Below are 27427 nucleotides of genomic sequence, written 5' to 3' on the forward strand. Positions count from 1 at the left end.
AAAAAAAAAAAACACCTCAAGACTTTTTTCTGGACCAAAAAAATGTTACTTTATTAAGGAGGGAAATTTGAGACTGCAACTCTTAGCTACTTTTGCTTTTAGTTCTCACTGCCATGGCAGATTTTGAGATAGCATCATGTAATTGCAGTTCTATAAAACTGGGTTTCTGCAAGTGATGTCAGTGGAAGACCTGTCTCAAAATAATTAAAAACTAAATGTCTGTAGTAAATATATTTGAAACTCATTGCAAAGGAAATCCTCTTAAGACCTGCAACAGTAACATATTAAAGCTCAGAGTATCCTCTTTTGTTCTTTAATTTCCTAAATATGCTTAATTACAGACCTTCATTTTTGTGGACACTTATTGGTATCCACTAGGACAAAGATTTATAGCAATGTTGGAGCCACAAATACCAGTGACCAATAGAGTAATGCTCCAAAGCCAGGGGAAGGGATTGTTCAGCTTTAATAGCTACTCTCGCCTTCAATAGCTCTCTCACTTCTAAATAATATATAGGAATGTGATACATTAAGTCTGAAGAAATTAAAGCCATATTTTCAATAAATTCAAGATATTGTAAATAACCCAAACTAAGTATAAAGTTATCTAAATTAGTTAAAAGCCCTGTACCACAGATTATTAAAATTTTAAGAAATCTTAAAATGAGTGCCCTGTGTATATTTCATCAGCCAGTGTGATCAGAGAATGATTAAAATTTTAGCACTGTACCTCATTATGTTTTATGTACAATATCAATAGAATACACTGAGGAAATTACCTATATTATAAAGGTTAATTCTGCTATTTGGACTATTTGCCAAGACTCCATTTCTAATTTTATATTCAGAGAAGGAAACAGATGACAGACATTCTATTTAATTATTCCCATAGTACTGTACTCTAGAGGAGAAATCAAATGCATTTAGCCTTTATAACTCACAAGGACAAGAAGACACCAAAAAAACCTGTTTTTATATGTTTATTTAATTATTTCTGGAATTTGAAATCTATTTTTTGAAACCTGAACAAAGAGAAGAATGGAAAATGCACTTTTTTAAAGGGCACAGTCAGCATTCAATGTCTTAAAACCATTACAGCCTAGAGATTTAATATTGCTCCTGAAATCAGGCCAGACAAGAAAGATTAGTTTTTATTTTTGTATAGAGAAGATATATTTAAATGATACCAGTGACCCAGCTGAATCAAAAATATTCTTCCAAAACTTAAGGAAGAGGGGGGATCGGGATTGGGAATACATGTAAATCCATGGCTGATTCATAGCAATGTATGACAAAACCCACTGGAAAAAAAAAAAATAATAAAAATTAAAAAAAATAAAAAATAAAAAAAAAATAAAACTAAGTAAGAAACTAGTTTATAGCAAAAAAAAAAAAAAAAAAAAAGAGTACATAGGAGTACCAAGTCGACATTTTTCAGAGATTAGTTTTATCTGAAGAAACCATGACAGAACTATCAAAATTACACTTGGTGATATCATCAAGGTGTGGTTTAGTAAGAAATAATAACATACCATATTCTACTTCTGCTAGACTTGCTAAAGATCAATTCAGTCTTCTCTGGACTTTATTCACATTCTTTCAGTTTTTTATTAAAATTGTTTTATTGAAAAAGTTACTTTAAAAGATGATTAAAAGGTTATCTTAAAAGATGATCACCAGAAATCAAAGAGCAATAGCTAATCAAATAGATGCTGACCAGTAGCTGAATTTTCATCATATCTACCAAAGGCTGGAGGTTAAAGGGAAATGAAGAGGACTTCCCTGGCAGTTCAGTGGTGAAGACTCCAGCTCCCAATGCAAGGAGTGGAGATTGATCCCTTGTTGCAGAACTAAGATTCCAAATGTCATAAGGCATGGCCAAAAAATAAAACAAGAAGAATTTTAAAAAATGAAATGAAGTATATTTGGTCTAAATTGATCACCTCTACATATAAACCACTAACAATCTGTACAGAAAATGCCAGTGTTCTATAATTAATTTTGAAATAAATAATTTTAAAATCTAGGGTACAAATAGTCTTTATTGATGCAATAAGTTAATAAATGCTATTAATTTGCAGATCCATCAAATATAGTCTCAATACCTAGGTAAATAGCACTGATAAGTTATAGAGATATACATTCCATAGTAGTCTAGTTAACCTATAATAGATATGAGTATCACAGCATAAATCCACTAGGTAATTCTTCTAATTGTCAAATAGATAATAGTTGAAGGATAATATATAATAGATATTATAAATTTTTAATGAATTCCATCATACACTTTTCATTAGAAAGAATAGAAAGATGACCTCGTATAAGAGCTTCATCATACAGGTAAATAAATGTGGTCAGAACTACTTTGTGATTTTCTTAGTGGGGCTTAGCTATCTGTAGAATAAATCAGTAAGAAAGGTAGTTTAATACATAAATCCAGTTTATATTAAATGATATGTGTTTAGGACATTATGAATGGATGATAAGTTTCAACTTCAGCACTTAGTTCTAGGAAATCACATTTGAAGAATTAATGTTGTTATAATTATACGAATTCTCAGTATCACTGGCAGGTTGTTGTTGTCACCAAGTCGTGTCTGACTTTGTGGCCCCATGGACTGCAAAACACCAGACTTCCCTGTCCCTCACCATCTCCCAGAGTTTGCCCAAGATCACTGTATATTCTTATTCAAGTAATTAAACATTAATATAGAATTAGTGACCTTTATATTTCACAGCATTGACTTGTGAAAAATCAATATTATGAAAAAGTTGTATGTATACGACTTCAAAATTGTTTCTGTTTGTCTACTTAGATAATGTAATGTTATTTCCATCGTGTTGTTTTGCAGATGAAATCCAACTTGATAAGGATAATTGCATCAATTAGTCCCCTTTTCATCCTTCTGGAAAGATCTTTGCCTCACTGTTCAGTTCTCTGATATCTCTTTGTTACTCTTAAAAAGCAGTTGCAAATGAAAAAACCTCAAAACTAATCAAACACAAAACCATGAATAGAGTTGGCATTTAAAAAGAAATCCATTAAGTAGTACTTTTAGAAAGTATGAAAAACAAAACTCAATTATGTACCTGATATTTTCATGCCTATCTCCTTCAAGTGGTTCAATAAAAATATTAAGTACTTGAAATTTTGTGTATTTAAATGATCACCATCCATTCATATGCTTATTTATCTTATCAAATTTGAAATATTCATTCAAAGAATATAATAGGTTAAGATGAATGCTTAATAACTAGGGGGATGATATTTCAGAGATTTCCATGATATTCTTTCCTTTTCAGTCATTCAACATGGTAGAGATGTTTTCAGATAATCAAAGCTGATGAAATATTCTTAATTTTCATAATTTTTCAAGTTCTGCTTGTGCTTTGTATATCCACTTAGCAGCTGACGACTTGTTAAGCAATACAAGGAAGTTTCAATGGCCATGATCTTATAAATACTAACAGTTACTGGATTCAAGGATTTTTCTCACCAGTTTCTTATAGCTATAGTACAAAGAATCTGCTTACTTAATATACTCAGAATATTATTAAAATTTTAGATTTTCATTTACCTTTATTTTTTAGTCCATATACTTACCTTCAAACTTCCAAAGTCCCTCTGAATCATCACAATTAAAAGCTTTCTCTATGATAACACCATTAACAAAATGAAGATAAGTAACAGATTGGGAAAAAACACAAAACATACATCTGATAAAGATCTTGTATCTAGAATATAGAAAAAGCTCTTAAAATGCAACAATGAGAAAAAACCTAATTTTTGAAACAGGAAAAATGTTTGAAGAACCAAAGATGATATACAAATGCTTAATATGCATGTGAAAAGTTGCTTAATATTACTAATGTTAAAGAAATGTAAATTAAAACAATGACATATTTATATACACTCACTAGAATGGTTAAAATTAAAAATGAAACTTACTTTACCAAGTCAGTTTGATGAAAATACAAAACAGGTGAAAGCCTCATGTATTGCTGGTGAATATTGATACTATAGAAAACAGTTTGACAGTTTCCTAAAATGTTAAATATTATATGTCCCAGAAATCTGACCTTTAAGTATTTACCCAAAAGAAATGAAAATTTATATTCACTCTAAGAGTTGAATTAACATTCATGAAAGCATTATTTATAATAATCTGGAAGTAGAAATAAGCAAATGTCCATCAGCTAGTGAATGTATAGACAAAATTGTGAAATATCTTTACAACCTATACATGTCCATAATAAACAGAAACAAAGTGTTACTTTTGTTTGCTTTTTAACAGCTAACCATTGAGATATATTTCACATACCATACAATTTATCCATTTAAAATGTCAATGGTTTTTAATGTATTCATAGATCTATGTAACAATCACGGCAGTCATATATGTATATAAATTTTACCAGATTTGTTGAAGAGTGGTATAGCAGAGTTCTCCTATTCTTTCTTAATGAAGTCTATCTCAGAAAGTATTAAATGTAAAAATATGGATGAATTTCAGAAATATCATGCTAAGTAAAAGAAGATAAACCAGAAATACTACAAACTGAATGATTATATGTATGTAAAATTTATTTAAAAAGCCAAACTGTACAGAGAAAAGGTGTATCAGTAGCTGCCTAGGACCAGGTGTGGGGGCAAGATGGAGTGGAAATGAGCATAAGAACCATTGTTTGGGTAAGATAAATTCTATAAAATTGAATATGAGTGAAAGTCCACTTGTATAAGTCTACTAAAACATAAAGACAGCTCTAACCCATAAATTGAGTGATTTGTATAGCACATGAATTATACCTCATTAAGGCTGCTTTTTTTTCTATATTACTGAAATTATGTAACAATAATAAATAATATAAATATAATGAGTATAGTAAACAAAACACTTTTTGAGTGAGTCTAAAATCAAGAAAAAGATAAAAATTTCAATTATTTTAGTTAGAAAGGTAAATGTAAGGCCAGTGTAGTATAAGGATTAAGTACCTAAATTCTGTAACCTGCTTATTGGATTTCAGGTATAAGATCTACCTCTTATTAGATATGTGATCTTTGACTATTATATATGTTCAGTTTACTCATCTAAAAACAAAACCATTGTAAACTTTCCTTATATGGTTGTTGTGCAAATTATGAGTTACTAAGTTTTAAAAACTGAGAGGACTGCCAGTAAAGAATGTTGACATTCTAGTTCACAAAATGGAGAAAATGGGAAGGTAAAAGTAACTGGTCCATGACAATTCTTTTTTTTTTTTTTTTTCCATTTATTTTTATTAGTTGGAGGCTAATTACTTTACAGTATTGTAGTGGTTTTTGCCATACATTGACATGAATCAGCCATGGCTTTACATGTGTTCCCCATCCCGATCCCCCCTCCCACCTCCCTCTCCATCCCATCCCTCAGGGTCTTCCCAGTGCACCAGCCCTGAGCACTTGTCTCATGCATCCAACCTGGGCTGGTGATCTGTTTCACCCTTGATAGTATACTAGTTTCAGTGCTGTTCTCTCTGAACATCCCACCCTCGCCTTCTCCCACAGAGTCTAAAAGTCTGTTCTGTACATCTGTGTCTCTTTTTCTGTTTTGCATATAGGATTATCGTTACCATCTTTTTAAATTCCATATATATGCGTTAGTATACTCTATTGGTCTTTATCTTTCTGGCTTACTTCACTCTGTATAATGGGCTCCAGTTTCATCCATCTCATTTGAACTGATTCAAATGAATTCTTTTTAATAGCTGAGTAATATTCCATGGTGTATACGTACCACAGCTTCCTTATCCATTCATCTGCTGATGGGCATCTAGGTTGCTTGCATGTCCTGGCTATTAGTCTAAGTGGGTAAAGTGTGGGGAAAAGTTGTAATAATATCAGGAAAAACATGAGGAAACTACATACAACTTTCATTTAAATACATGCATTAAATCTTCCATAACACTTCCAGAAAGATTATTTCTTTGCTGAGGATATCAAAATGAACAAGTATAGCCATTCTTCACACTCAGGAAACTTGACTATTATTTGAGGACGCTAAAAGACATGAAAATGCATTAAGATATAAAACTAAAAGGAAAGTGGATGAAAATTATCATTATTTATAAATGCATCCACTTCATACCTGGGGAGATGGTGAGGGACAGGGAGGCCTGGTGTGCTGCAGTCCATGGGGTCTCGAAGAGTTGAACATGACTTGGCGACTGAACAACATACGATGATGTCATTGTCTTCCTGGAAAATCTGTTAAGAGTCTACTGGTGGAGTTTGGAAGAAGGAGATTATTATAAATAATAAGAACATTTAACTCATTGTTATGGTGAAATGCTACAAAAAGGACATAAAATGTTGTCCTATATTCCATTAAAAACCAGTTGTGCTTATGCTCAGTAGCGAAGTTGTATCTGACTCTTTGCGACCTCATGGACTGTAGCCTGCCAGGCTCCTCTGTCCATGGGATTTCCCAGGCAAGAATACTGGAGTGGGTTGCTGTTTCCTCCTCTAGGGCATCCTCCTGGCCCAGGGAATGGACCCAAGTCTCCTATGTCTTCTAGGTCTCCTCCATTGGCAGGCAGATTCTTTATCAATGAGCCACTGGGAAAGCCCAAAACCCATGTAGAAAATTAATTTAACAACATATACACATTAATTAATTAGTTAATACACATAATAATACAACATTGACATTAATAATAGAATTTAACATATCTAAGAAAAACTATTAGGTAAAAAATGTAGTATCAGTATTTATATAGGTGAAAACAAAGATGTAAATTGAGTCATTGTTTGGAAAAATAATTTACCTAAATTTTATTCTAAAATATTGACACAGAAATAGTGACACAAACTTTGTGATATTGCCCTGATAATGGAGGAAAAAAAGAAATGTTAATGCACCTTGTGTATTGCATTTTATATATTAATAAGGTGTTTTCAACTATTAAAATCATCATATAAAGTAAAAAATAGAAAGTATATGCATTTAGAAACTGAAGAAGCCAATGGAGAGTCTATAGAAGTAAAAGGAAAAAAGAAGTGAAGGAATGGTAATAATGTTAATTTACCTAGTGAGGAAATATTGACATACTGTAAAAATATAAGGCAACAAATAAAAGTTTAAAATTCCATGGGTACTTAATAGAACATAAGACAATAACAAAGTTATTGTAATATTGAAAAGTATAATTTATAAATATCAGATGTTGGTGGAAAGAACTCTGACATCTTTTAGTTGACAACTGCAGAGTCACAGATGCATGTGTAAAGTAGAAAAATCAGAGGGAAGTCTAGGCCTTTCATTTAGTATTAAGAAGATAAGGAACAGAGAACCAAAACATTAAATGATTTTATATAGATGCTACTGATTAAAGGGCTGTGTGTGGAAAGCCCACTCCAGACACAGCAATCTAAACAAGATGAAGAGGCAAAGAAATACCCAACAGGTAAAGGAACATGAAAAATGCCCACCAAGTCAAACAAAAGAGGAGGAGATAGGGAATCTACCTGAAAAAGAATTTAGAATAATGATAATAAAAATGATCCAAAATCTTGAAAACAAAATGGAGTTACAGATAAATAGCCTGGAAACAAAGATTGAAAAGATACAAGAAATGTTTAATAAAGACCTAGAAGAAATAAAAAAGAGTCAATTACAAATGAATAATGCAATGAATGAGATCAAAAACACTTTGGAGGGAACCAAGAGTAGATTAACGGAAGCAGAAGATAGGATAAGTGAGATAGAAGATAAAATGGTGGAAATAAATGAAGCAGAGAGGAAAAAAGAAAAAAGGATCAAAAGAAATGAGGACAACCTCAGGGACCTCTGGGACAATGTGAAACGCCCCAACATTCGAATCATAGGAATTCCAGAAGAAGAAGACAAAAAGAAAGGCCATGAGAAAATACTCGAGGAGATAATAGCTGAAAACTTCCCTAAAATGGGGAAGGAAGTAGCCACCCAAGTCCAAGAAACCCAGAGAGTCCCAAACAGGATAAACCCAAGGCGAAACACCCCAAGACACATATTAATCAAATTAACAAAGATCAAACACAAAGAACAAATATTAAAAGCAACAAGGGAGAAACAACAAATAACACACAAAGGGATTCCCATAAGGATAACAGCTGATCTATCAATAGAAACCCTCCAGGCCAGAAGGGAATGGCAGGACGTACTGAAAGTAATGAAAGAGAATAACCTACAACCTAGATTACTGTATCCAGCAAGGATCTCATTCAGATATGAAGGAGAATTCAAAAACTTTACAGATAAGCAAAAGCTGAGAGAATTCAGCACCACCAAACCAGCTCTTCAACAAATGCTAAAGGATCTTCTCTAGACAGGAAATGCAGAAAGGTTGTATAAACGTGAACCCAAAACAACAAAGTAAATGGCAACGGGACCACACCTATCAATAATTACCTTAAATGTAAATGGGTTGAATGCCCCAACCAAAAGACAAAGATTGGCTGAATGGATACAAAAACAAGACCCCTATATGTGCTGTCTACAAGAGACCCACCTCAAAGCAAGAGACACATACAGACTAAAAGTGAAGGGCTGGAAAAAAATATTTCATGCAAACGGAGACCAAAAGAAAGCAGGAGTCGCAATACTCATATCAGATAAAATAGACTTTCAAATAAAGGATGTGAAAAGAGACAAAGAAGGACACTACATAATGATCAAAGGATCAATCAAAGAAGAAGATATAACAATTATAAATATATATGCACCCAACATAGGAGCACCGCAATATGTGCGGCAAACACTAACGAGTATGAAAGAGGAAATTAATAGTAACACAATAATAGTGGGAGACTTTAATACCCCACTCACAACTATGGATAGATCAACTAAACAGAAAATTAACAAGGAAACACAAACCTTAAATGACACAATGGACCAGCTAGACCTAATTGATATTTATAGGACATTTCACCCCAAAACAATCAACTTCACCTTTTTCTCAAGTGCACACGGAACCTTCTCCAGAATAGATCACATCCTGGGCCATAAATCTGGTCTTGGAAAATTCAAAAAAATTGAAATCATTCCAGTCATCTTTTCTGACCACAGTGCAGTAAGATTAGATCTCAATTACAGGGAAAAAATTGTTAAAACTTCAAACATATGGAGGCTAAATAACAAACACGCTTCTGAATAACCAACAAATCATAGAAGAAATCAAAAAAGAAATCAAAATATGTATAGAAATGAATGAAAATGAAAACACAACAACCCAAAACCTATGGGACACTGTAAAAGCAGTGCTAAGGGGAAGGTTCATAGCATTACAGGCTTACATCAAGAAACAAGAAAAAAACCAAATAAATAACCTAACTCTACACCTAAAGCAATTAGAGAAGGAAGAAATGAAGAACCCCAGGGTTAGCAGAAGGAAAGAAATCTTAAAAATTAGGGCAGAAATAAATGCAAAAGAAACTAAAGAGACCATAGCAAAAATCAACAAAGCTAAAAGCTGGTTTTTTCAAAAAATAAACAAAATTGACAAGCCATTAGCAAGACTCATTAAGAAACAAAGAGAGAAGAACCAAATTAACAAAATTAGAAATGAAAATGGAGAGATCACAACAGACAACACTGAAATACAAAGGATCATAAGAGACTACTACCAGCAGCTCTATGCCAATAAAATGGACAACTTGGAAGAAATGGACAAAATCTTAGAAAAGTGTAACTTTCCAAAACTGAACCAGGAAGAAATAGAAGATCGTAACAGACCCATCACAAGCAAGGAAATCGAAACTGTAATCAAAAATCTTCCAGCAAACAAAAGCCCAGGACCAGATGGCTTCACAGCTGAATTCTACCAAAAATTTAGAGAAGAGCTAACACCTATCTTACTCAAACTCTTCCAGAAAATTGCAGAAGAAGGTAAGCTTCCAAACTCATTCTATGAGACCACCATCACCCTAATTCCAAAACCAGACAAAGATGTCACAAAAAAAGAAAACTACAGGCCAATATCACTGATGAACATAGATGCAAAAATCCTTAACAAAATTCTAGCAAACAGAATCCAACAACATATTAAAAAAATCATACACCATGACCAAGTGGGCTTTATCCCAGGAATGCAAGGATTCTTTAATATCCGCAAATCAATCAATGTAATACACCACATTAACAAATTGAAAGATAAAAACCATATGATTCTCTCAATAGATGCAGAGAAAGCCTTTGACAAAATTCAACACTCATTTATGATTAAAACTCTCCAAAAAGCGGGAATAGAAGGAACATACCTCAACATAATAAAAGCTATATATGACAAACCCACAGCAAGCATCACCCTCAATGGTGAAATATTGAAAGCATTTCCCCTGAAATCAGGAACAAGACAAGGGTGCCCACTCTCACCACTACTATTCAACATAGTGTTGGAAGTTCTGGCCACAGCAATCAGATCAGAAAAAGAAGTAAAAGGAATCCAGATAGGAAAAGAAGAAGTGAAACTCTCACTGTTTGCAGATGACATGATCCTCTACATAGAAAACCCTAAAGACTCTACCAGAAAATTACTAGAGCTAATCAGTGAATATAATAATGTTGCAGGATATAAAATTAACACACAGAAATCCCTTGCATTCCTATATACTAACAATGAAAAAACAGAAAGAGAAATTAAAGAAACAATACCATTCACCATTGCAACAAAAAGAATAAAATACTTAGGAGTATATCTACCTAAAGAAACAAAAGACCTATACATAGAAAACTATAAAACACTGATGAAAGAAATCAAAGAGGACACAAACAGATGGAGAAACATACCATGTTCATGGATTGGAAGAATCAATATTGTCAAAATGGCTATTCTACCCAAAGCAATCTATAGATTCAATGCAATCCCTATCAAGTTACCAACAGTATTTTTCACAGAACTAGACCAAAGAATTTCACAATTTGTATGGAAATACAAAAAACCTCGAATAGCCAAAGTAATCTTGAGAAAGAAGAATGGAACTGGAGGAATCAACCTGCCTGACTTCAGACTCTACTCCAAAGCCACAGTCATCAAGACAGTATGGTACTGGCACAAAGACAGAAATATAGATCAATGGAACAGAATAGAAAGCCCAGAGATAAATCCACGGACCTATGGACACCTTATTTTTGACAAAGGAGGCAAGGATATACAATGGAAAAAAGACAACCTCTTTAACAAGTGGTGCTGAGATAACTGGTCAACCACTTGTAAAAGAATGAAACTAGAACACTTTCTAACACCATACACAAAAATAAACTCAAAATGGATTAAAGATCTAAATGTAAGACCAGAAACTATAAAACTCCTAGAGGAGAACATAGGCAAAACACTCTCCGACATAAATCACAGCAAGATCCTCTATGACCCACCTCCCAGAATATTGGAAATAAAAGCAAAACTAAACAAATGGGACCTAATGAAACTTAAAAGCTTTTGCACTACAAAGGAAACTATAAGTAAGGTGAAAAGACAGCCCTCAGATTGGGAGAAAATAATAGCAAATGAAGAAACAGACAAAGGATTAATCTCAAAAATATACAAGCAACTCCTGAAGCTCAATTCCAGAAAAATAAATGACCCAATCAAAAAATGGGCCAAAGAACTAAACAGACATTTCTCCAAAGAAGACATACAGATGGCTAACAAACATATGAAAAGATGCTCAACATCACTCATTATTAGAGAAATGCAAATCAAAACCACAATGAGGTACCATTACATGCCAGTCAGGATGGCTGCTATCCAAAAGTCTACAAGCAATAAATGCTGGAGAGGGTGTGGAGAAAAGGGAACCCTCTTACACTGTTGGTGGGAATGCAAACTAGTACAGCCGCTTTGGAAAACAGTGTGGAGATTTCTTAAAAAAATGGAAATAGAACTGCCATATGACCCAGCAATCCCACTTCTGGGCATACACACTGAGGAAACCAGATCTGAAAGAGACACGTGCACCCCAGCCAGTACATGGAAGCAACCTAGATGCCCATCAGCAGACAAATGGATAAGGAAGCTGTGGTACATATACACCATGGAATATTACTCAGCCATTAAAAAGAATTCATTTGAACCAGTCCTAATGAGATGGATGAAGCTGGAGCCCCTTATACAGAGTGAAGTAAGCCAGAAAGATAAAGAACATTACAGCATACTAACACATATATATAGAATTTAGAAAGATGGTAACGATAACCCTATATGCAAAACAGAAAAAGAGGCACAGAAATACAGAACAGACTTTTGAACTCTGTGGGAGAATGTGAGGGTGGGATATTTCAAAAGAACAGCATGTATACTATCTATGGTGAAACAGATCACCAGCCCAGGTGGGATGCATGAGACAAGTGCTCGGGCCTGGTGCACTGGGAAGACCCAGAGGAATCGGGTGGAGAGGGAGGTGGGAGGGGGGATCGGGATGGGGAATACGTGTAAATCTATGGCTGATTCATATCAATGTATGACAAAAAAAATAATAATAATAATAATAAAATAAAATAAAATAAAAATAAAATAAAATAAAGGGCTGTGTGTGGAGATTAGGTCAGACAGAGACCGTTGCATTTAAAAGCCCTTATGCTATATTAGTATTTTAAAGTTTGCATATAAGATTTGTAATGAACTATTAAAAATAAAATCTGTGATCAAGCCCTGAAATAATCAAGCAGGAGATCCACAAATGCTCTTCATCTGCATCCTCCCCAGGATGTACCAAACTAACAAGAAAATTATTTTTCTTAATTTTTTGAGATATGATTTCTGAAAAGATAATCTCAGAAAAACTGTAGCTGACTCCCACTTGTAATGAATGGAAAGGTTCATTTAGAATCAAAATTCACTTCCAGTCTTATAAACTGCAATTGAATACAAATATCAACACCATTTCAGAGAAATTGGGATATACCTAAAGGTAAAATAAAGAGGCAAGATTTATTCTGTGAGAAATATTACATTATGTTTATCCAAAACTGGTCTGGAATTTTTTGAATACTAAAAATGGATAAAGAGAATTGTTTGGAAGGGAGAAAAGAAGAAGGTGAGTGAGAAGTAAGGAAGGGAACATAAGAAAGAAGCCCAGGTACATTGAAGCTGGATCAGATGTGGAAGAAGTGTCTAAGCAATCTTTCCTAGCGAAGATGTAACCCATAAAGTTACTCTTACTGTGAGAAGCAAGACCAAGGTAGCTATTTCACAGTACATAGTACATTAACTTCTATCACTCCTACATCTAATTCTCATCTTTAAAGAAAAAGAAACTGAATTTTTCAAAATTAATTGCTTCAATAAGTTGTTCTCTACACCAAATAATTAGATAAGTGATAAAATTTCAATAGAAACATAAAATTAAGTTCTTAATCATAAGAACAAATCCAGCACCCAAAGCAAGATATTGATAAATTTATCTAAATGAGAATACAAAGTTATAGGGTAGTAAAAACCATCGCATACAAGAGTAAAAACAAAGGGAAATTGAGGAAAAAATATATTTGTAATAGACATGAAATTGTATACAAGTTTTAATAATAAAGAGTTGATACAAATTTAAAAGAACAATATATAGATATGTAAATGCCAATAATTGAAATATCTACTCTTAAAAGAAAGTGACAAAACATAATGTGTAAGTGTACTTATTAAAGCACTGTTCATATTAGCAACTAATTTTACAGTATTTTAAGTGAGAGTAGTTAAATGATTCTAATATACAAGGACATTAAAATTCAGTATAGGTGGGGTGTGGGGTGTGGGGGTGGAGGGGTCTGAGGTGGGAGGGAGGTTTAAGAGGGAAGGGACATGTGTATACCTATGGCTGATTCATGCTGATGTATGGCAGAAACCAACACAATTGTAAAGCAATTATCATTCAATTAAAAATAAATATAATTTTTAAAATGAACAAAGTAAAATTCAGTGGAGAAATACATTTAATAATATAGAAAGTTGTCATATTATAATAGGGACAAAATGTTTGGCCAAACAAAATTATATTCCTTTATACTCACAGAGGAATGTAAACATTTAAAAGATTAAATTGCAGTACTGTTTATTCCTAGATGTTGATTTTTTCCTTATCTTTATTTTCTTATTTTGTCCACAAATATGATGTATCTGATTAAAAATAAAATAGGTTAAACATGTCAATATAGCTATCTACTGTTTTATCCCAAACTTTTAAAATATTATGCAAAACATTTAATCCAATGTTTCCATGTGTTGTTAAGAAATTGAATAGAAAAAGTAACCTGCATATTTTATATTTAATGTTGTTTATCAGACACTCATCTGTTAGAGACTTTTTTTTTTTTCTTCCAATTGACCCTTTGGTTTGGGAAGACTGAAATTTTTCTATGTTCAGTGTAAACAATGGGCATCTCTGGTGGTTCAGCAGCAAAGAATCCACCTTCCTGTGCAGGAGATTCAGGAGACGCTGGTTTGATCCCTGGGTCTGGAAGATCCTCTGGAGGAGGAAATGGCAACCCACGCCAGTACTTTTGCCTGGGAAATCCCGTGGACAGAGGAGCCTGGGGGGCTACAGTCCATGAGGTCACAAAGAGTTGGACACGACTTACAGACTGAGAATGCACACACACATGTAAACAACACACCCGTTTCCCTCACTATTGAAACACACTAATTCCTCAGTAAATTAGCAGTTTTAAGTCAAATCAGCTGCTGAAAAAGCTGAAGCTGAGTTTGAATATATTTGGGGAAATATATATGTCCTGTTTATTAATCAAAAAGAAAATATTGCAAATTGTTGCTTTGCTGTTGTATGCATTTATGAAACACTTGCAAATATTATTTCTTCTGTTTCTTTTTAGTGTCAGGAACTATATTTTTTAAAGATTGCATTATACAAATTACCATTCATTCCTCAAAACACTCAGTCAACCAGTGGAAAAATACATTAAATAAATCATTACTTTCACTTTGGGGAAAGGAGCTATTCCTTAGTTCCATCAACTAAGGTTAAATCAAAAATGGCAAAATATATTTCTCAGTTTGCAAGATGGAGAACTATCGAGTTGAAAAACTAAAATCTGCAAGCAGTATATTCTCTTTCCTGTCACATTTGTAACCAACAGAACTATAGTTACTCACTGTAAGTCTGAACTTCATAACATTTTTCTTATTTGCTGTATATGGTACATGCCTTTTACAGTCTGTTTCATTCCATGCACTATAAATTTAAAGCTGAAACACAAATCTCAGAAATTGAATTGTGCATCAATGCAGGCTTTTATTTAGGATATTTTAAGAATGTTTAATTCTTTTTTCCTGAGTACAAGACTGACATTAGCATAAATCCCTTTCCTTCTTTTTCTACATAAATGCAGAAAAAAGGTTTACCCAATTATCTTAGATTTTTTTTCAATATAAAATATCAATAGAAAAAATGGGAGTCTGTACTACATCTCATAAATAATAGATATTTGCATCTATGTGAAAGGAACAATAATTACTTTGTTTCCTTTTCCAAATAAAGTCTGTGTGTATGTGTGTAATAAAGAATTTAACCTTTTGAAGGAGAGATTTGGCTTTGTCAAACATCAGTTTTAGGCTCCATATGTCCTACATGATAAGTATCTTTTCCCAGAGTTAACCCCAACTCTGGTGGAAGGTTTTAATGGCATGGTATCTGGTCTGTCTTTAGAGGGCCTAGAGATTAAAGGTGAGTCACTTAAGCAGCCAATAAAATCAACATGATTGAGCCCTAATAAATTCTGGACACAAGACTCGGGTCAGCTTGTATCATTGCAAAAATTCCATACATATTTTCACACTTCATTGTCAGGAAAGTTAGCACTGTTCATGAATCCACAGGACAAGGACAATGGAGAGCAGATTTTTTTCTGGATTCTGTTCCATGCATCCCTTGGATTGGCTGGTTTTAATCTGTAATCTTTCACTGTGATAAACTGTTCAGATCAGTCAGTTGCTCAGTCCTGTCTGATTCTTTGCAGTCCCATTGACTGCAGCACACCAGGCTTCCCAGTCCATCACCAACTCCTGTGAGCAAGTCGGTGATGCCATCCAACCATCTCATCCTCTGTTATCCCCTTCTCCTCCTGCCTTCAATCTTTCCCAGCATCAGGGTCTTTTCCAATGAGTCAGTTCTTGCATCAGGTGGCCGAAGTATTGGAGTTTCAGCTTTAGCCTCGGTCCTTCCAATGAATAGTCAGGACTGATTCCCTTTAGGATTGACTGGTTTGATGCCCATAAAGAGACCTCCATAAAGATTTCTCCATAAAGAAATAAGGAAACCATAAAGATTTCTCCATAAAGAAATCTCCAGCTTTCTTTATGGTCCAACTCTCACATCCATACATGAGTACTTACAGTAATAAACTTTAAGTATTAGTATAATACATTTAAGTGAGTTCTATGAGTTCTTTTAGTGAATAGTTACAACTGAGGAGGTATTGGATACCCCCAAATTACAACTGGTGTCAAAAGTATGAGTAGTCTCGTGGAACTGCTTACTAGCTTTATAGTCGTAAAGAGTGCCTGAAGAACTATGGATAGAGCTTCATAATATTTTATAGGAGGAAGTGACTAAAACTATCCCAAAGAAAAAGAAATGTAACAAGGAAAATAGTCATCTGCAGAGGCTTTACAGATAGCTGATTAAAGAATAGAAGCAAAATGCAAGGGAGAAAGAGGAAATATACCCAACTGAATACAGAGTTGTGGAGAAATGCGAAGAGAGATAAGAAGGCCTTCTTAAATGAACACTGCAGGGAAATAGAAGAAAACAGTAGAATGGGAAAAACTAGAGCTTTATTCAAGAAAAATGGAGATATCAAAGGAACATTTCATGCAAGTAGGGGCACAGTAAAGGACTGAAACGGTAAGGTCCTTACTTATATGGAGAGTGTAAGCTGTGCTTAGTCACTCCATCATGTCCAACTCTTCGTACCCACATGGAATATACCCTGCCAGGCTCCTCTGTCCATGAGGATTCTCCAGGCAAGAATACTGGAGTTGCCTTGCCCTTCTCCAGGGGATTTTCCCAACCCAGTGATCAAGTTCAGGTCCCCTTGCATTGCAGGTGGACTCCACCAGCTGAGCTACCAGGGAAGACTACATAATGCCAAATGCCAAGCTGAATGAATCACAAGCTGGAATCAAGATTGCCAGGAGAAATATCAACAACAGAAAGTGAAGAGGAACTAAAGAACATCTTGAAGAGAGTGAAAGAGGTGAGTGAAAAACCTGGCTTAAACTGAGTATTCAAAAAACTAAGATCATGGCATCCAGTCTTATCACTTCATGATCAATAGAAAGGGAAAAGGCAAAGCAATGACATTTTATTTTCTTGAGCTCCAAACTCACTGCAGGAATTAAATGGAATTAATGGAATTAAAAGTTGCTTGCTCCTCAGAAATAAAGCTATGAGAAATTTAGACAGCATGTTAAAAGGCAGAGATATGACATTGCCAAAAATGATCTGTATGGTCAAAGTCTAGTTTTTCCAGTAGTCATGTACAGATGTGAGAGTTAGACTCTAAAGAAGGCTGAGCACCTAAGAATTGATGCTTTTGAAATATGGTGCTGGAGAAGACTTTTGAGAGTCTCTTGGACTACAGGGATTCCCTGGTGGCTCAGAAAGTAAAGCATCTGCCCACAAGATCCCCTGAAGAAGGAAATGGCAACCCACTCCAGTACTCTTGCCTAGAAAATTCTATGGATGGAGGAGCCTGGTGGGCTACAGCCCATGGGGTCGCAGAGTTGGACACGACTGAGAGACTTCACTTACACTTTCACTTTCACTTGGACTACAAGGAAATCAAACCATTAGTCAATTCTAAATGAAATCAACCCTGAATATTCATTGGAAGCATTGTTGCTGAAACCGAAGGTCCAGTACTTTGGGCACCTGATACAAAGAGCCAACTCACTGGAAAAGCCCCTGATGCTGGAAAAAATTGAAGGCAAAAGGAGAACAGAGTGGCAGAGGATGAGATGGTTAGATAGCATTATCAACCCAATTGACATGAATTTGAGCAAACTCCAGGAGACATTGGAGGACAAAGAAGCCTGATAAGCTGCAGTCAATGGGATCACAGAGTCGGATTCAACTTAGTGACTGAACAAGAACAAATTACAACAAAAGATTAATGCTGTGTACCTATCATCCATGATGTAATGTGTAATATTTTTATCCCATTAAAAATATACTTTACTAATTATGCAAATTTTTGCCTCTTCTGGTTTTCTCCCCAACATTGACACATGCGAAATTATATAGTAAATACTCCAGATATGTATATTACTACTGAGGAATGCGTATTAGTCAATTTTCTAATATTTGAAGATCTGAAAAGTCAAATATGATGTTTCAGAATGATTACACAAGGAAACGGATATGTGGATAATTAATATACATTCTTCTCAAAGTTAATATACATTCTTCTCAAACATTCTATAGGAATATATTGCATATTAGGACACAAAACAAATTGAACAAGATTGATACATAAAGTATATTTTCTTATCACAATGGTATGAAACTAGAAATCAGTAACCGGAAAAATACTAGAAAATTCAAAAACATCTGGTAATTGAAAACACACCCCTGGAAAATCAGTGGGTCAAGAAAAAATTTAAAAAGGAAAATAAAAAATATCTTGAAGCAAAAATGGAAATACAACATACCAAAACTTCTGAGTTGTAGCGAAAGTGATTCCAAGAAGGAAGTATATTAAGAAATGCCTACATTAAGAAAAAGGAACTGTATTGAATGAACAGCTTAACTTTCCACCTCAAAGAACAAACTAAATCCAAAGTTAGCAGAAGGAGAAACAAAGATGAGAACAGATATGATAAAAGTAGAGAATATAAGAACAATAGAAAAGATCAAAATTTAAGAAGTTGTTAGGATAAAATAGAGACACCTTTAACTTGTTAAGAAAAAAACAGAAAAGACTGAAATAAATAAAATAAAAAATAAAAGCAGAAGATATTTCAACCGATACCACACAAATATAAAGGATAATAAGAGAACACCATGAACAGTCATGCACCAAACAATTGCATAACCTAGAAAAAGTGAATAAATTCCTGAAACCATATAGAATCATAAAGACTGATTAATGACTCCCTAAGACAAGGACAACTGGAAGCAGAACTTTTCTGGACCCTATTCCACGCATCTCTTGCCTTAGTTGATGTTAATCTGTATCCTTTCACTGTAATAAACTATAACCACGAATATAATAGCTTTCAGTGAGTTCTTTTAGTAAGTAGTTATGACTGAAGATGGTCTTGGGAACCCTGAACTTGCAGGTGGTGACAAAGGTGTGTGTGGTCTAGTGAACTGCTCAGTAACTCTACAAATTACAAAAATACAAGCATAGGAGCTAACATTAATAATGGATTATTAATTAGTAATTAGCCACATACATGAATCAAAATAGATAATTTATCAAAATGGAAATTTAACTAATGCATAAATATCCTGATTCATTTTCTTTTTTAATACAGAATAAAGTTAAGGGATTATTTTCTAGAAATCCTTTAGGTTCATAACGTCTCCATGTATAATTTTTCCTAGACATCAAAGTGTCAGAGGCATGGGAATTTATAGAACTCTTGGCCTGCCTTAGCTGTACTTCCACTTGAGTGTACTTTTGCTTCAAAACAATGCAATTGTTTGTTTATTTGTTTTTACCAATATCTTCAGTTTTCACACTCATTATTCTTGTGCTTTTGAAATTTGACTATTCAATGGGCCTGGAAGTCAAATTAATTTGCTTCTGACTAAGCATGATAGGATTTGTATCAGTTTTTAGTATATTAAAACATAGAAGATCTGATAGTTCTTCAAGAAAACGGAAGTCTGAGTCAAAAACAAATTATGAAAATTCAATTTGAGTTTAAAATTTTGTCCCCAATCTCATTTACTATCTGGAGGGACAAGAGTTTTCTTTTGATGAACAGATTAAAAATTAGTTTTTCTAGTCATTCAGTAATTATCATACATCTAGGATTTAGTTTCCTGATCACATGATGAATGTAAAAAAAATTCAAAATTAGGTTTAACCAAATATTGTCCAAGAGTTTAGGTTAAATTAAATGTAGAACCAGATTTTTTTTTTCCCACCATTTAACATGTTTTCATCTGATCCTTTGAAAGATTTTCTAAAGATCTCTATGCTGTATTTCTTTAACAATTTCGTTTCATGCAAAGTCAAATTATAGCATACGCATCTACAATCATCCTTAAACCTGAGGTAAGCCTGGTCTAATTTCTTTAATATTTAGCATCTTCACATTATCATTAATTTGTTTTGTATTCTGTTAACTATGTATCTCTTTAGAAAAGTATTAAAAATTCATAATGCCTAAGAAAAGCATAAAAATAATCAAGAGATTTCATTTTGAAATTACATATTAGAGATCAGACCTTCTAGTAAGGGAAAAATTCATTCCATTTTTTGTCCATTCAATTTTTTCTTTTCTTATCTCACTGTCCTCCTTTATAGCATTTGTCACAATGTTACACTGCTAATTAATTGTTTAATTATTAGAGTTGAAACTTGTTGCTATCTGCAAAAAGTAACAATTAATCCACTGTTTGGATAATTATTAATTTAATAGTTGAATTCCTTGTGAAACTATAAGCTTCATAGATGCAAACTTACTGTGGATGTGCCCATTAGCATTTGATATCCATTAGCTCAGCACCTGGCATGGAGCCTGACATCAACAAGGGCTCAGTATTTTTTGAATAGAAAAAAGAGTGAGTGGATTAAACTTTGCATCAAACCATGGAATCAGTTATAACAGAGTTACTGTAATATATGTGCTTGTGTGTATGTGATTGCATGTGCGTGCAAAAACTGTCGATTATATATACAAAAGTCTTCTTTTGTTCAATTAAATAGAAAGCCTCAATGAGTTTATTTGAAGAATGTGGTGTTGCTGGTGGACAATGGATAGGAGAAGAGTCGATGCTCTATAGATGCTTTTCTCACAGGAACACTTACTAGTACATGGCTCACTCTTTGATTAGCCCTGTTTATTTTAAAACGTTTTCTGAACAGTAACCACTGCTAACTTCCACCTGGGCAGAACATATGTTTTCAAAACTGAGCAATTTGACTGCATACAACTAATTCCTGATGAATGGCATACATCTCTTGTTTCAGACTCAGAGCTCAATATCAGCCTATTTTTATTTTTCATTGATAAGATTAATATATACCATATATTGCTTGAAATGGTTTGATGTGAAAACACCAGTATCTTACTGATATTAAATAATATACAAAAATGTTATAATATGTTTACTTATATAGAAATCATGTTAAAGAATTTATACTTCCAAAGTTGCCCTCAATATTTTCTGTCAGTGTTAACACTAATGTTATTATCTTGAAATCTGACATCCAAAGGAAAAATAGAATATGAAGCTTCCTCACAAAAGTGTAGAAGCAGTAATTTTCTTCTACAATGCTAATAATTCTGGTCACAAAGAAAAAATAATCTTATTTGCTCTTCTTGTACTGGAAGTTAGGCAGTACACCTACATTATAGGCTATTGATTAATTTGACTTTCTTTTTAAATTAATGAGAAATATTTCAAGAGTTAGTCAGGAAACATTCTCTTTCAAGTATCTTCCTCTTATATATACAATCACTAAAGTGGAAGTAAAAAATGAAATTACTGTTTCATATATTCATCAGATCACATTTAGAGAGAAGCTATGTTTTGTGAAGAACACATCACCTGATTGATATATATATATATATATAATTCAAAATTAAAATCTTTAGATAAGAACTTTTCTATTTATTTAAGATAAATATAGTAAAGCAACTCTGAACTACTAGTTTTCCATGTAACAACTTTTGAAGAAACTATTTTTTTTTTAATATTGTAAATGTACAAATCATATTACCTTACATTCTCTTTTTCAATAACAAAATTCCACTGATTAAACTCACTTTATTAGTTATTTGCACTATATGTGACTAAAAACCACTTTGAAATAAATAGAAAATAGAAGAAAAGAATATAAAAAAACTTATTTATTTGATATCTTCAAAGCAATTTCATCATTTCAAAATATCTATTAGCAAATTTATTGAAATTTAAAAGTACAACTTTGGACTTACTATTTAAAAGTTTAACAATATAATACATTATATCACTATACCAGGAATATGTTTAAATTATTCATGAAGGATAATTTTATTCTAAAAATGAATTAATAGATAAACTGTATGTAAGTAATACATTTCATTATCTTGATATATTCTCTTATTGGAAATGCATATTTTAACAGTAAGTAGATTTTCCCTCTATCATTTGACAGATTATTTATCTTACTGTGGCTCAGATCATGAGCTGCTTATTGCAAAAACAAGGCTTACATTAAAGAAAGTAGGGAAAAACACTAGGCCATTCAGGTATGACCTAAGTCAAATCTCTTATGATTATACAGTAGAAATAATTAATAGATTCAAGGAATTAGATATGTTAGATAGTGTCTGAAGAACTATGGATGGAAGTATGTAACATAACAACATTTTACAGCAGTGACCAAAACCATCCCAAAGGGAAAGAAATGCAAGGAGGCTGTGGTGGTCTTCGGAGGCTATACAAATAGCTGAGGAAAGAAGAGAAGTGAAAGGCAGGCAGAAGGGAAAAAATATACCCAACTGAATGCAGTGTTTCAAAGAATAGCAAGGAGAGATAAGAAGGCCTTCTTAAATGAACAATGCAAAGAAATAGAGGAACAATGCAAAGAAATGGCAAAGACTAGAGATTTCTTCAAGAAAATTGGAGATATAAAGGGAAAATTTCATATGAGGATGTGCACCATAAAAGACAGAAATGGTAAGGACCTAACAGAAGCAGAAAAGTTTAGGAGGAGGTAGAAGAATACACAGAAGGACTATACAAAATGGTCTTAATGACCTGGATAACCACAATGGTGTGGTCACACACCCACGCCAGACATCCTCAGCGTGCAGTCAAGTGGGCCTTAGGAAGCATTACTATGAACAAAGCTAGTGGAAGTGACCGAATTCCAGCTTAAAAGTAAAGTGAGGTCTCTCAGTCATGTGCGACTCTTTGCAACCCCATGGACTGTAGCTTACCAGGCTCCTCTGTCCATGGGATTTTCCAGGCAAGAGTACTGGAGTGGGTTGCCATTTCGTTCTCCAGAGGATCTTCCCAACCCAGGGATCGAACCCAGGTCTCCCACATTATAAGCAAATGCTTTACTGTCAGCCACCAGGGAAGTACAGCTTAGCTATTTAAAATCCTAAAAGATGATGCTGATAAAATGTTGCACTCAATATGTCAGCAAATTTGAAAAAGTCAGCAGTGGCTACAGGACTGGAAAAGATCAGTTTTCGTTCCAATCCCAAAGAAGGGCAATGCCAAAAAAATGTTCAAACTACCATTTAGTTGTGTGCGTTTCGCATGCTAGTAAGTCTGTGCTCAAAATTCTTCAAGCTAGGTTACAGCAGTATATGAACCGAGAACTTCTAGATGTAAGAGCTGGTTTACAAAAGGCAGAGGAAAGCCAGAGATCAAATTGCCTACATCCATTGGATCATGGAAAAAGCAAAAGAATTCCAGAAAAACATCTACTTGTGGTTGATTGACTATGTTGAAGAATTTGACTATGTGGACCATAAAAACAGTGGAAAATTCTTAAAGTTGTGAGAATACCAGACCACCTTACCTGCCTCTTGAGAAACCTGTATGTGGTCACGCATCACCAGTTAGAACCGATCGTGGAAAAACAAACTGGTTACACATTGGGAAAGGAGTCCCACAAAGCTATATATTTTCACCCTGTTTATTTTTAACTTATATGCAGAGTACATCATGCAAAATGCCAGGTTGAATGCATCACAAGAAAGAATCAAGATGGCCAGGAGAATTATCAACACCTCAGATATGCAGGTGATACCACTCTAATAAGGACAGGGAATCCTGGGGCCCTAAAGAGTTGGACTTGACTTAGCTACTGAACAACAATGGCAGAATGTGAAGAGGAACTAAATAGCCTCTTGATGAGGGTGAAAGAGGAAAGTGAAAAAGCTGGCTTAAAGCTCAACATTCAAAAAACTAAGATCAAGGCATCTGGTCCCATCACTTCATGGCAAATAGAAAGGGGAAATGTGGAAGCCGTGACAAAATCGCTGCAGATGGTGACTGCAGCCAAGAAACTAAAAGACGCTTACTCCTTGGAAGGAAAGTTATGACCAACCTAGATAGCATATTAAAAAGCAGAGACATTACTTTGCCAACAAATGTCTGTCTAGTCAAGGCTATGGTTTTTCCAATGGTCATGTATGGATGGGAGAGTTGGACTGTGAAGAAAGCTGAGCACTTAAGAATTGATGCTTTTGACCTGTGGTGTTGGAGAAGACTCTTGAGAGTCCCTTGGACTGCAAAGAGATCCAACCAGTTCTTCCTGAAGGGAATCATTCCTGAATATTCATTGGAAGGACTGATGTTAAAGCTAAAACTCCAATACTTTGGCCACCTGATGTGAAGAACTGACTCTCAAAAAACCACATGCTGGGAAAGATAGAAGGCAAAAGGAGGGCTGGAGGCAGAGGATAAGATGACTAGACAGTATTACCAACTCAGTTGCCATGAATTTAAGCAAACTTTGGGAGACAGTGAAGGTCAGGGGAGCATGGCATGCTGCAGTCCATTTGGTCACAAAGAGTTATGCACAACTTAGTGACTGAATAATAATAAATAATAGTTTTTCTGTTTGAAGTCACATTCTTTACAGTGAGTAGAAGACTTTTTTTTTACTCTTTTTAAGTGTAAAATATTTATATTTCACTGCATTTTAACCCAGAGTAAATAGGGAAGCAGAATAGTGGTAATAGCTTTTATGAGATGCAGAGCCACTATTTTGTTAAATATGCAATTTTTTGTTTTAGTTTTAAAATGTAAAGACTCCAGGGATCAGTCAAAACATACATGAAAAATTTTCTTTTGGTGCAGATTATCATTTTAAGTTTTTGCTGATGTATAAAATGCTATTGCTGCTTACCCATTTATTGCATTTATCTATTTGCTAAATCCTTAATAATGTTAAGTAGATTTGCATTGGCTATTTAGAACAAAGCAAACACTATTATAATTTTACCTTTAGTTCTGATATTAACACTGTTTTTTTATTCATACCTCACTTTTTCCACTCATCAATTCATTTGTTCAAGAAATAGGGAGAGCATGAGACTTGTGCCAAGCATTTTCCTACTTTCTAGGGCTGAAGGAGTGAAAACAATAATCACAGACTTTGGTTCTTATGAAACTCAGAATCTAACAGGGAGGTTGGAAAACTCAAAATTTAATTCCAACTGCCATAGTATTATAAATATCAGTAGCAATAGAAGCATATGCTGGAAATTGTTAATGCATGGTTCACATTTAAGGGAAATAATATAACTAAATAAGGAAATCACAGTAATAGTGAAAGGTACAATTTTTAAAGCAGCAGCTGCTTTTTCTGAAGAAATTTTGATAGCTTGAGAAATGAAGGACTTCAAAATAATAAAAGGAGACTTAGATAACTCTCAGTAGGAAATTACTTTCTCTCTGCCAAATGCCAAAGTGATATATCAGGCTGTTTTCATCGTAGCACCAGTGAGAAATATACCCATATACTAGTGGCAAGCCTTAAGACAATTGATTATAAGCATATATGTAGTATTTACATCCATTTTTATGAATTTATACAATGGCATATAGGAAATAAAAAAGACCATTATACTGAAATACAGTCCTTGAAGACTTCATACTTCTAAGTCTCAACTTTGACAGAGACCAAGAACTTTTTGCAATTCCCACATCAGCCATGTCATAAAGAAATAATAAATCTAATATAAATCAGCATGGTTGTCCAGGCAATGTGGGTGAAGTCAGAAGAGACATTCTGAAAAACAGAAGATGAGAGAAAAATGGGCAACTAAAAATACACACAAATACAGCAGAAAAGAAAATAAAACAGTAATTGTAAAAAATGTATATGTCCCCTTTCTGTGAAGGGATATATTTTTAATGTTATTTGGAAAAGAGTCAAATATCACAAGTAAAAAATGAAAATTATTTATATTAAATATTTTAAAGAGCATTTATAGAGCAGACCAGACATAAAGAGAGAATTCAAATTTGAATGTGAATATTAGCAAGATTTTGAAAATCATAGCATAAATATGGGGAGAAAGAATACATGAAACAAAGGTTAGGAAAAATACATTGAGAGGGTCAAGCATATGATAAATGAAGTTCCAAAAGAAAATAGTGAATAAAAGAATATGCCATATTAAAAACAGTAACTGATAATTTTTAGGACATATATAAAACACCAATCTTCAGATTAAGGAGAAGATTAATAACTTGTGAATTATCCAATAGCTCACAAGAAGGAAAAATTTTAAACTTCATCCACCTAGATACATTGTAGGTTAAGTGCATAAAATCAAATGCATGGAAAAATTTTAAGCAGGTCATTAATTTATAAATTTTATTTAGCCTGTGGCTTCACATATATAAAAATGTATTGAAATGAAAGCAGTCAGAATGGATTAGAATAGTATCTTCAGTGTGCTGAGAAAAAATTTAACTGCCAACTAAGAATTGTATAGCCAGAAAAGTTGATTTCAAGGATAAAGCCAAAGTAAGGACATTTTCAGACATGCCAAAATCTAAGAAAATTTGAAATTAATAAGCCTCACCAAAGAAACTTCAAAATGTCATAGCTCTTGAAATAAAGAAAAGTAATCACAGAAGAAAATTATGAAATGTAAAAACCACAGAGTAAAGAAAATAGTAACATACATCTAAAGCTAAACAAACATTTTATGAAATAACAAAAGCAATTTCTAATTTATAGAATTCCAAAATGAAATGATAGTAGGTAGAAAACAAAAGCAGGAAAAGAGAAGTAGATAAAGATATAATTATTAGTACTAAACTTTATCAGAAATGCATTTTAAAATTTCAATGCTAACCACTAAAAGAATATGCCATACAAATAAGATGGCAGAAAACAGAGCAGTAATCATAAAGATGTAAATGTACTACATCCTTCTGTTATATACATATTTTTAAGACTGTGAAAAAAACATATATAAAGCTAACATCCAAGAAAACTTCAGATAATTTCTTCTGAAACTGCAAAGCTCCACAAACACTCAATTTATTGTGGTGAGAATGCAAAATGCTGCAACCATTTTGAAAGACAGCTTCTAGCAAAGCTAAATATAGTCTTAACACAAAATGTAGTGGTCGTTTTCCTAGTTGTTCTTGTTTAGTCACTAAATTGTGTCTGACTCTTTTGTGACCCTACAGACTGTGGCATGCCAGGCTCCTCTGTCCGTGGGATTTCCCAGGCAAGAATACTGGAGTGGGTTTCCATTTCCT

Source organism: Dama dama, chromosome 9 (assembly GCF_033118175.1).
Source record: "Dama dama isolate Ldn47 chromosome 9, ASM3311817v1, whole genome shotgun sequence".
In the NCBI taxonomy this organism is placed as follows: Eukaryota; Metazoa; Chordata; class Mammalia; order Artiodactyla; family Cervidae; genus Dama; species Dama dama.